Here is a 9,207-nt window from a genome sequence, read left to right as displayed (position 1 = left end):
TGATTCTGCAGCTCTCCTCTTGCCTGTCATCAGACATCATTACTCTGTTTTCATCTTCAGAGTGACATTGACACTTCTCTTTCACCAATTCACTGTAAAAAGGGGGGGGGGGGGGGGGGGGGGGGTCAGGGATTCCATTTTCACCTACTAATCCTGAGAGAGAATGGTGTCTTCAGTGGAAATGTATGGTAGACACAACAAAACACTGGTTTGAAGAGGGTTTAGGAGCGGGGCCTCTCTGTGTGGAGTTTGCATGGTCTCATTGGTTCCCTCCAGATACTCCAGCTTCCTCCCACAGTCATGCTTGTCAGGTTAATTGTTGACTCTAAATTGCCCATAGGTGGGGTGCTGGTGGCGCAGTGGTTAGTGCGCGCGCCCCATGTATGGAGACTATAGTCTTCCAAGTGGGAGGCCCAGGTCGAATCCAGCCTGTGACTCCTCTCCCGCATGTCAATCACTACTCTCTCTCCCTGATTTCTGACTCCGTCCCATCTCTCCATTAAAAGGCACAAAAAGCCCAAAAATGAGAAAATCTTTAAATTGCCCGTATGTGAGTGTGGCTGATGTCTGTCTTTTATTGACAGTTCAGGGTGTACCCCAACTCTCGCTTAATGACAGCTGGGATCAGATCTAGCCCCCCAAGAGCCAAAATGGGAAGATATAGATGAGTGGATGGATATTGTAAACCTAAACTGAAATGTCTTTTTCATATAAAGACCTTTTGTTATTGGTTAAAGTACATATTTCTAAAAGCCCTCTCTGCAGAGGTACATATATCTTATATGTAGCTGGGTGCTCCAAACAGAAGCTGTTGTCTACTCCAGGTAGCACACTCACTATTGATAAGCAACTCATACGACCATATACACCCTAACTGTCCCTTTAACTGAATCAAATCTGCTGAAGAAGATAATGTGTTACAACGACGAGCTTACTGAGCTCCTGAACAAGCCGGACGTTGTTGTGAGATGATTAAGTCAGCTGCTGTTTTTTTTTTAAAAGGTCAGGACTGAACTTTCCTCTGGTATAGGCTCACTGACGCACGCGTGTGAAGAAGAAACGACCTCAGGTCAGAATCCTCTCTGGTTTGGTTTTTTGAAAGTATCAGCGTCATATGCAGCTTCCTCGTGTATGGAGCGAAGTCAAACACAAAATTATCCACTCCTATTTTAAGAATCCTCACGGCAGACGATAAGACATAAATATCCTGCGTCTGAAGTTTTAATTCTGTTTCTATGGACACCACATTGTTGCTACGTGACAGAGTTGGAAGATGAGTTGGAGTGTATATAAAGGCATGTGATACGCAAGTGTGCTGTAGTTTTCACAAAAGGGAAACGTGTTGCTTTTTTACTTTGTCCAAGAACGAAACAGAGAAGTTCATTTTTGCAGAATTAGTCTCCTGGATGTGGATTTTCAACATCTAGAGGCCAAAAAACTATTAAAAAAAACTACACAGTGCCTCCCTTTATGCAAAAAAAAAGAACACATTGTACATGAAAGATTAGTGGAAAAAGAAGCAGGAAATGGGCTGTAAATGAGGATTGGGATGAAAATAACATTTTGGATTTGCATCAATGGTTTTGGCTGACTTTGATTTGATCGGAGAGAAAATAGCTGGAAAAATGTCAAAATGTGTCAAAAATGTCAAAATGCGTATCGGTCATGTTGAGGACAATAATGTGATAAATCATTTCCATGTATTCTGAGACTATCCTAACCTGAGTTTGTGTTGGAAATGCATTCACAAAACTCTTAGGAAATTAGGACTTAAACACCTTGAACTTTGAGAAGCCTAATCTGCGTCACATTTTGCTCCCTGCCCTTTTGGAAACAAAATAAACCATCCTGATGTGTTTTACCTGAAAGTTGTGCAGGAGGAAGGAAAGATGTCTGCAGGACTGAGAGACGACACACAGGACAAGGACAATCCCTCCACATTTACTTTCATCTACAGAAAAAAACTTGATGTAGAAAAAATTGATAGTAGGCTATATATTCTGTGATGTCATCTTATCCATACAGAAATTAAAATAAATTCAATGTGCAGTGATGGAGTTTTTAGTATCTATCACTGCTATACCACATCATCAGATGTTATGTCACAGATTTAATGTGGCTTCTTTTGACTGCATATTTGGTTTCTAATTATGCGGAGGTCAATGGTGAGGATTAAGCATTCCCTCTATGCTGAACTTTAGATATGACCTGTTTGTCAAAGAGCTTAGATTCACTGAATAACCAATTAGTCAGGGCTCATTAAGTCAGTTAAAGCTGCGGCCTGCTCTCCTCGCTTTTTCCTGCAGTATTCGGGGCTTCTTTGTTTTGGAGATCAGACTCCACAGAAACAGATTATGATGAATATAATAATGTAAAAAATAATTGCCCGAGGACAAAACAGAAAAATGTTGTCATCTTCTTTCTCTCCGTCTGTCTCTGTAGTGCCCGAGTCTTCTTCTAGTGCGACAACTCGATGTCTGTTGAGAGTGTGAAGACGATGTCAGCTGATAACTCAGCAGGTCGGTCTGATGATCACTACCTCTTTGATTATAGCGGAGCCAAATAACAGCTCTCCTCTCACTGCAATGTGTGCACAACCTCCTCCCCCCACTCCGCTGTGTACAATTTAATTGACCTGCTTTGTGTCTTTGATGTGTTTCTCTGATAATGCTTATTATTATGAACATAAAAAAAAAGTTCTTTCTTCAAGTCGGGCGGGTTGGTAATTACATTCAAACGTTTATTTTGGAACACGGTGTTGAAATTAATGCTTTCTCATGGAAAAATTCAAAAGTATGTGAAACAGGAGAAAGATGATCATCATTTCTTATCACTCCTGTTACAATGATGAGTGAATAATAAGATAATCCTTCATTTATCCCACAACGGGGAAATTTACATAACGTTGGACATCCTTAGATAACTACAGCTGAGTTAAAATCTGATTGTAGGAAACACTCATGCGCCAAGGTCAAGGTTCCCCGGGTTCGAATCCGACCTGTGGCTCCTTTCCCGCATGTCATTCCTCACTCTCTCGCTGATTTCTGTCTCTATCCGCTGTCCTGTCTCTACCATGAAGGCACAAAAAGTAAACCTTTAAAAAAACAAAAAAAAAAAACATTCAACTTGTGTGCAGTGGGCGTGTCACTCACTTAGACCGGGAAGGTTGCGGCCGTAAACGAGGGATGAAAATAAAACTACAAATGAACTAAAGTTACTCATTCTTTTAAAAAAGGTACATTTTCCTTCCAATCACAGTGATGATGTGGGAAAGAAATAGCCCTTTAGTGGTGATCTTGACACACCCTTGTTTTAAAATTCAGAGTCAGCCCTTGTCTCTGTCTGACAGAGACAAGAGTAAAAATTTGGAAAATCTTTATTGTCCCCGAGGGGCAATTTGGTTTGCAACAGAGGTCCATACATCCATAAAAAAACAGCACTATGACATAAATACATAACTACCATGGATATCACCATGATGGACCTGAGTGAGATAAGGGACAAAAGACCAACAGTCCATAGCAGAAGTGTCCAGGCAACAATGCCTACAACCTCAGGTATCTGTTTGATTTTCGACCTCCTAACACAAGTGAACCTCGGCCCTGTCGGCAGAAGTCTAAACTCTGCATGCAGGGGGTGCTGAGGGTCTTCCAAGATGGCCTTTGCCCTTTCGAGTGGCTCTTACTTGAAAAACATGGCCGAGATCATTCAAGTCAACTATCTTTCGAAAAAAGTTGAACAATATTTCCCAGACTGTTTTTGTTAACGATGCTGAGGTTACCAAACCAGCAGATCATCACTCTGTCTCAATTCTGAGACAGAGACCTTCAAAAATTGGTCTCGAGACCGATATCAAGTACTACAACACTACAGTCAATATTGTTATTTAGGGTCACTTTGAGATGATCTTGTTTCTACTTCAATCTAATCAAGATGTTTGAAATAAAGACATCAGTTCATGCTCTCTTCTTGAACTTTTCTCTCCCTGTACTGTTATTTTGGATCAAGCCGGCCCTTCAGTTTCCTTTGAGGTGAATAAAGTTCTTTACTAAGTTGTCCTATGTTCCAGTGTGTTAGCTTTCTGCTCTCATTAAGACTGTGTTTTTGTACTTTAACCCATTTCTCTCTCACGGGAAGTTGACCGAAGCTTTTTGATTTCGCTCCAAATTCCGAGCATCTGACCGTCATTAAAAACGTGTCATTCCGTCTCGTACAAGGTTACTCACAACCACTCGGACTCTCCGAGGCGCGGTCTCTGCTGGATGCAAATGAGGTTCTTGGACTCGACGTTGAAGTTAGACGGAGGAACAGGAGGCTCTCTGTCTGTTCTCAACACGGCAGATGGATTATTTTCTCTCCCTTTTTTTCCCCCATCTGTTCTCAAAGACAATATGGACTTTCAAAAAAAAAAGAAAAAAAAAAGCTGTTGGCAGTGGGATTCATAATGAGAGAAAGGTCAGAAATGATACATAAACACTTAAAGCTCATTTTATTTCTCACCTCAGCACATGGAGCTCCGTGGGAGGAAAGCAGCTCTGAAAAATGTACAGAAATACTTCATTATGTTTCTAGATGAGCTGTGGCACAAACAATTTGTACTTCGGCCGCTTCAGTTACAGCCAATCAGTTTGAGTTGGAGTGAGTTGAATGATAATGTTTGTATGCTAAGACGCTGATACTGAGCAGAGTAACAGGGTCGGGTTCAGGTTTAAAACAAGCAGGCGTTCTTTAACTGAAGAGAAGGTCATTCATTTCTAAGTTAAAACAAAAGAAGGAAATCGCTGATTGATACAATAAAAATTATTCCTGTGACAGATGTGCACCTTTGTGACCAGCTGTTGGTTCTCCTTACTCTCATTAGAGCGGGAAAGTAAAGAAGTTCCTTGGAAGTAAAGATGCAGCGATCCATCAGCTGATGATCAGAATCGACCAGTTTTCAGCCTTGTTTAATCGTGACCGAGCGGTCCTCACAAATCTAACCGATTCTGATTCGAACGCAGACTAACACACGTGACCGTTTCACACCATGCACACTACAGCCATCGCTGTACAAAACTATACAACATCATAAAACATTTAGTTGTTGTAGCTTGCCTAAATTCAGAAATCCTCTACACTTTGTGGATTTTTCTCATCAAGCATCGTATGCCTGTGTTTGCATCAGAGAGAGATAAGGATCAATGTTAAAGATTAAGATAAACTTCATTGATCCCCAATTGGTGGAAATGTATTTGTTATAACAGAAGTATAATTAATAAAAATAGCAAAAGGTTCAAACACAAACATAATTACATTAATCAAATAAAGCAAGAAATTACAATAGAGATAAAATAATGCGAGGCGTATCCTATAAACACTTTCACTTGTGGAATGACAGAGGACAGTTCTTATTAAAAAAAAAAAAAAAAACAGTGTGAAGAATTTCTGATTTTTTTTGGCCTGCAGATAAGAAAGTAGTTTGTAAATGTCTACATTTCCGAGATAGAACCACTGATGCCACTTTTCTTTTTCCTCTGAGACGTCCCTGCAGCTGAGTGCTCGTGTAACGTGAGAGAGTAATTTGACGCAAAACAACATTTCCACGACGGTGATAAGACCGTAACACAGAAGACACAAAAGACACCGGGCTGTGAGTAAACACCTTCTCACCTACAGCTTCTACATGATGTCCAGACTCTGGAGAGGTGTAAAACAAACAGCAGATAATACTCTTCACAGACAGAAGCATGGGATTGACTCCACTGTGTCAGGAGGAAGTACTTCCATCTACTACAGTGAAAGACATTTATTTTAAATTACAGCCATCCTGAAACACAGAGAGACTGGGGCACCAATATTACGGCTCTGCAGAATCACTATGAAGACGTAATGATCGCCCTGTTACAGAGAAAAAGGCGTTTCCACCTCAGTGACCTTGTGTTTTTCAAGGACCTTCTGAGCTCTTGGTAGATCTTAGCATTTCTGCAAGGACAAATGAACTCTTCTTGATAAATGGCTTATCCCTTTAAACTGTTCTGTTGATCGGTGCCATCGTGGCTATTTATAGCTCCAGTGGCATGTGACATCAGTTAACAAAAGGACATCCACTGGAACCATCAGCTTTTGCTTTAAGCCCCTCGGATAGAGAGTCTATACAGCTATAAGCTAGCACCTCTGGGATGCTGGTGAAGGTGCAAGGTTGCTGTGACCCAATCAGAACGTCTACATGCTAGAGTGCTAGCAGTAGCCATGCTAACATGCAGATCTGGGAGTGTTCCTATGTTCCCACATTTCATAAATTTGTATCAGATTTTGTCCCCCTTTCTCCCAATTTGGTAGCCAACCTATTATCCAGTAGCAATGGACTACAGATGGAACATAGCTTTTAGCTAAATGTGGTGAGCCCACCTCTTTGTTTATTGCAAAAATTGAACGTAAGTGCACATTGTCCTTTTAAATAAACAAACTGAACTAAGTAGCACAGAGGCCTCGCATTGACTAGCTTCCGGTCAGATCAGTTGAATGAATTTTGAGAAAAACCTTAGAAATATGGGAACATAGGGCCTAATTTTAAGAAAAATCTTAGAAATGTGAAAATAAATTATTAGAAATGTGGGAACATAGGGCTGACCCCGCAGATCTTTATCTGGCAATGATAACCAGAGTGAACACTGGAGCACAAAGTCTAAGGCTGATGGGAACGTCAGTCTTCAGCCACAGACTTTACCCAACTGGACTTCTTCCAGCAAGCCTTCAAGTGAAGTTTCTGTAAGAATTCAAGGTGAGTCGATGTTTGAACACATCAGTTAATATGAAGGAAAAATCCCCTGTGGACAAGTGAGTGGGGGATGGGGGGAGGGGTTGTTGACATTTATATCCTGTGTCTGCTGCACAACCAGTTTGACTTTGGGGCACATCATTGAGCTGCTTCATACCCTTTTCTTCCTGCCTGCAGACTCTCTCTACCTCTCCTGTGTCGATACTGTGAATGCTTCCAATCACACTTACGCATCGACATATTGATACAAAGGGCAGAACTGTCATCAGTCGGCGTCGGACTCTGTTGCTTTGTCCACCATATCTCCTGATGTGGAAGATGTTTTCAGAGGCAAGGCTGTCAAGTTTTTTCTATACATTTTTGTCAAATAAGCAGAGGACATGCAGACGGACCACCCTTACACATTCAGGTGTAAGAACAGTGAGAATCTCAGCCTTGGCTTCCTCTTCTACTCAAACAATAGGCAGAGAAATCTATACCTCGGCTTCTATTCCTCCATGAACAACGCACCAGAACACAATATGAGATAGTGTATGTTATTGTATGTGAAGGGTGAGGCGGTCATCATACATGCGGCACAATATTCAGAATATAGTACCCTTGCCTTCGCCCACACACACACGCCCACCTTTGATTAAAGGCAACCAGTTCACACCCACTGTGCACTGCTGCGAGTCATTGTGCGAAAAACACAGGAAATTACTGTAAAGTAACAGTGTGTGTGTGTGTGTGTGTGTGTGTGGGGGGCATGTTCAGAGGAAAGCTGTACCATACGCTGAAAGAAAACCTCCTATAGAAGAACTCATTCAGCCTGAATCTAAAGGTTTTTTGTTATTATAGTAAGAATCAATCTGAGGGAACAGAAATGCAGATAAAGCAGCGTTAACAATGCAAGACTTTTATAACTCCAGAGATTTTCTATAAATAAATAAATTACTCCTCTGTTAGGAGTGGACCGCAGTGAGAAGGAAATATTATATAAACACAGGAACTCTGACCAGGATGGAAACTAAAAGACATGAAGCGGCATGTTGTGTGTGTGTGTGTGTGTGTGTGTTGTTGTTGGTGGGCGGCAGCTGTATTTACCTCTGCAGTCTGTTGTTTCCTCTGATTTAATGAGCAACAGGTCCACTTCAGAGCGAATGTCAGCGCTCACTTCACAGCAAGAAGTGCCTTTTTCACCATCTGGTTTATAAAAGATAATAAATAAACATTTTCAGGGTTTGGACAGAGAAATAGGCGATCAGAATACTAATGCGTAAGAATTTGGAGCTGCTTTTCTGACTTGTAGTCGGTCGAGCTGGGGAGGAATTGTTGTGTAGCTGAATGTCAAATCAAGTCGGTTATTATTTTACAGAAACGTCACAGTAATTACCTCGCTGCTTTTTAACTAGCAGGACTTGAATAGTGCTTTCACACAGGCAGATCACTCCTGAAGTTTTTGGGATTAGTTGCATGGTTGAACACAAACAGCCAAATGATTCACGCCATGACCTTATCCGGAGCTTCTCCTGTCAGCCCCTTCTGTTTTTTTCTGCTGAAGGTTTATTACAATCTGTCATAGCTTAAATAGCAACAACTTTAAATTCTACCATATCATATAGAGTTGCAGTGGTTATACACTGTATTATGAAAGTGGAAGAGCAGCCACCATGAAGCCTTGATTTTGTCATTTTAGCGGTCGCCATCTTTTTTCTTTTAACCTAAAGTGACAATATTTGTCTTGCTGTTTACTGAGACAGACCCAAACAACTTTTGACCCAGATTTGGATATTGAGGTACACAGGGATTTGAACTTTTTATGGAAGGTAATCCTAACCCTTACTTTTTTCTGAAGATCTAGAGGTTGCATGTTGGGTGGATGGTTCTTTCAGGTTACAGTTGTCGGCTTACATTTTTCAACATGCATAATTTAAACACAAAGCTTGGCTAACTTTTCTCAGGCTGGATGCGCACTTTGAAAAAAAACACAAATTGTAGAGCTGACGAGACTCTGCACTGTTTGAGCAGACTGTTAGCTATTTAATCTCCTTCTTTATATTACCTTATGATCGAAAAGAAATGGAGCCTCTGCTCAGCAATTTACTCAGTAGGCCTATTTATTTTCAGTTGCACATAATGGTGCTGCCTTTTACTGGATGCTTATGTGCCAAATCTATCAGAATATAATCACAGCTTATGTTGCAGTTATTGAAATGCATTTAGAAAAGCTAAACAAGCGTACAGCCGTTTTATCAAAGAAGCTTTTGTGAGCTGTGAACATGTTCTTAATTTGATTCACTTTATGATACTGATGTCACAGACTGTGTTCAAAGTATTTCTATTTGTCCGCAGAGGGAGAGCTCTTGTGTTCTGTAATGAACTTCAGCTGCTCAGTCTCTTGATTCCCGTGGAGAGCTGTTGAAGAGATCATTGTGCTGTGAAATCAATGTCACGGGTTGTTGTCTCCC

The sequence above is a fragment of the Labrus mixtus genome, chromosome 15 (genome assembly GCF_963584025.1).
Source record: "Labrus mixtus chromosome 15, fLabMix1.1, whole genome shotgun sequence".
In the NCBI taxonomy this organism is placed as follows: Eukaryota; Metazoa; Chordata; class Actinopteri; order Labriformes; family Labridae; genus Labrus; species Labrus mixtus.
This window is presented reverse-complemented; position numbering follows the sequence as displayed.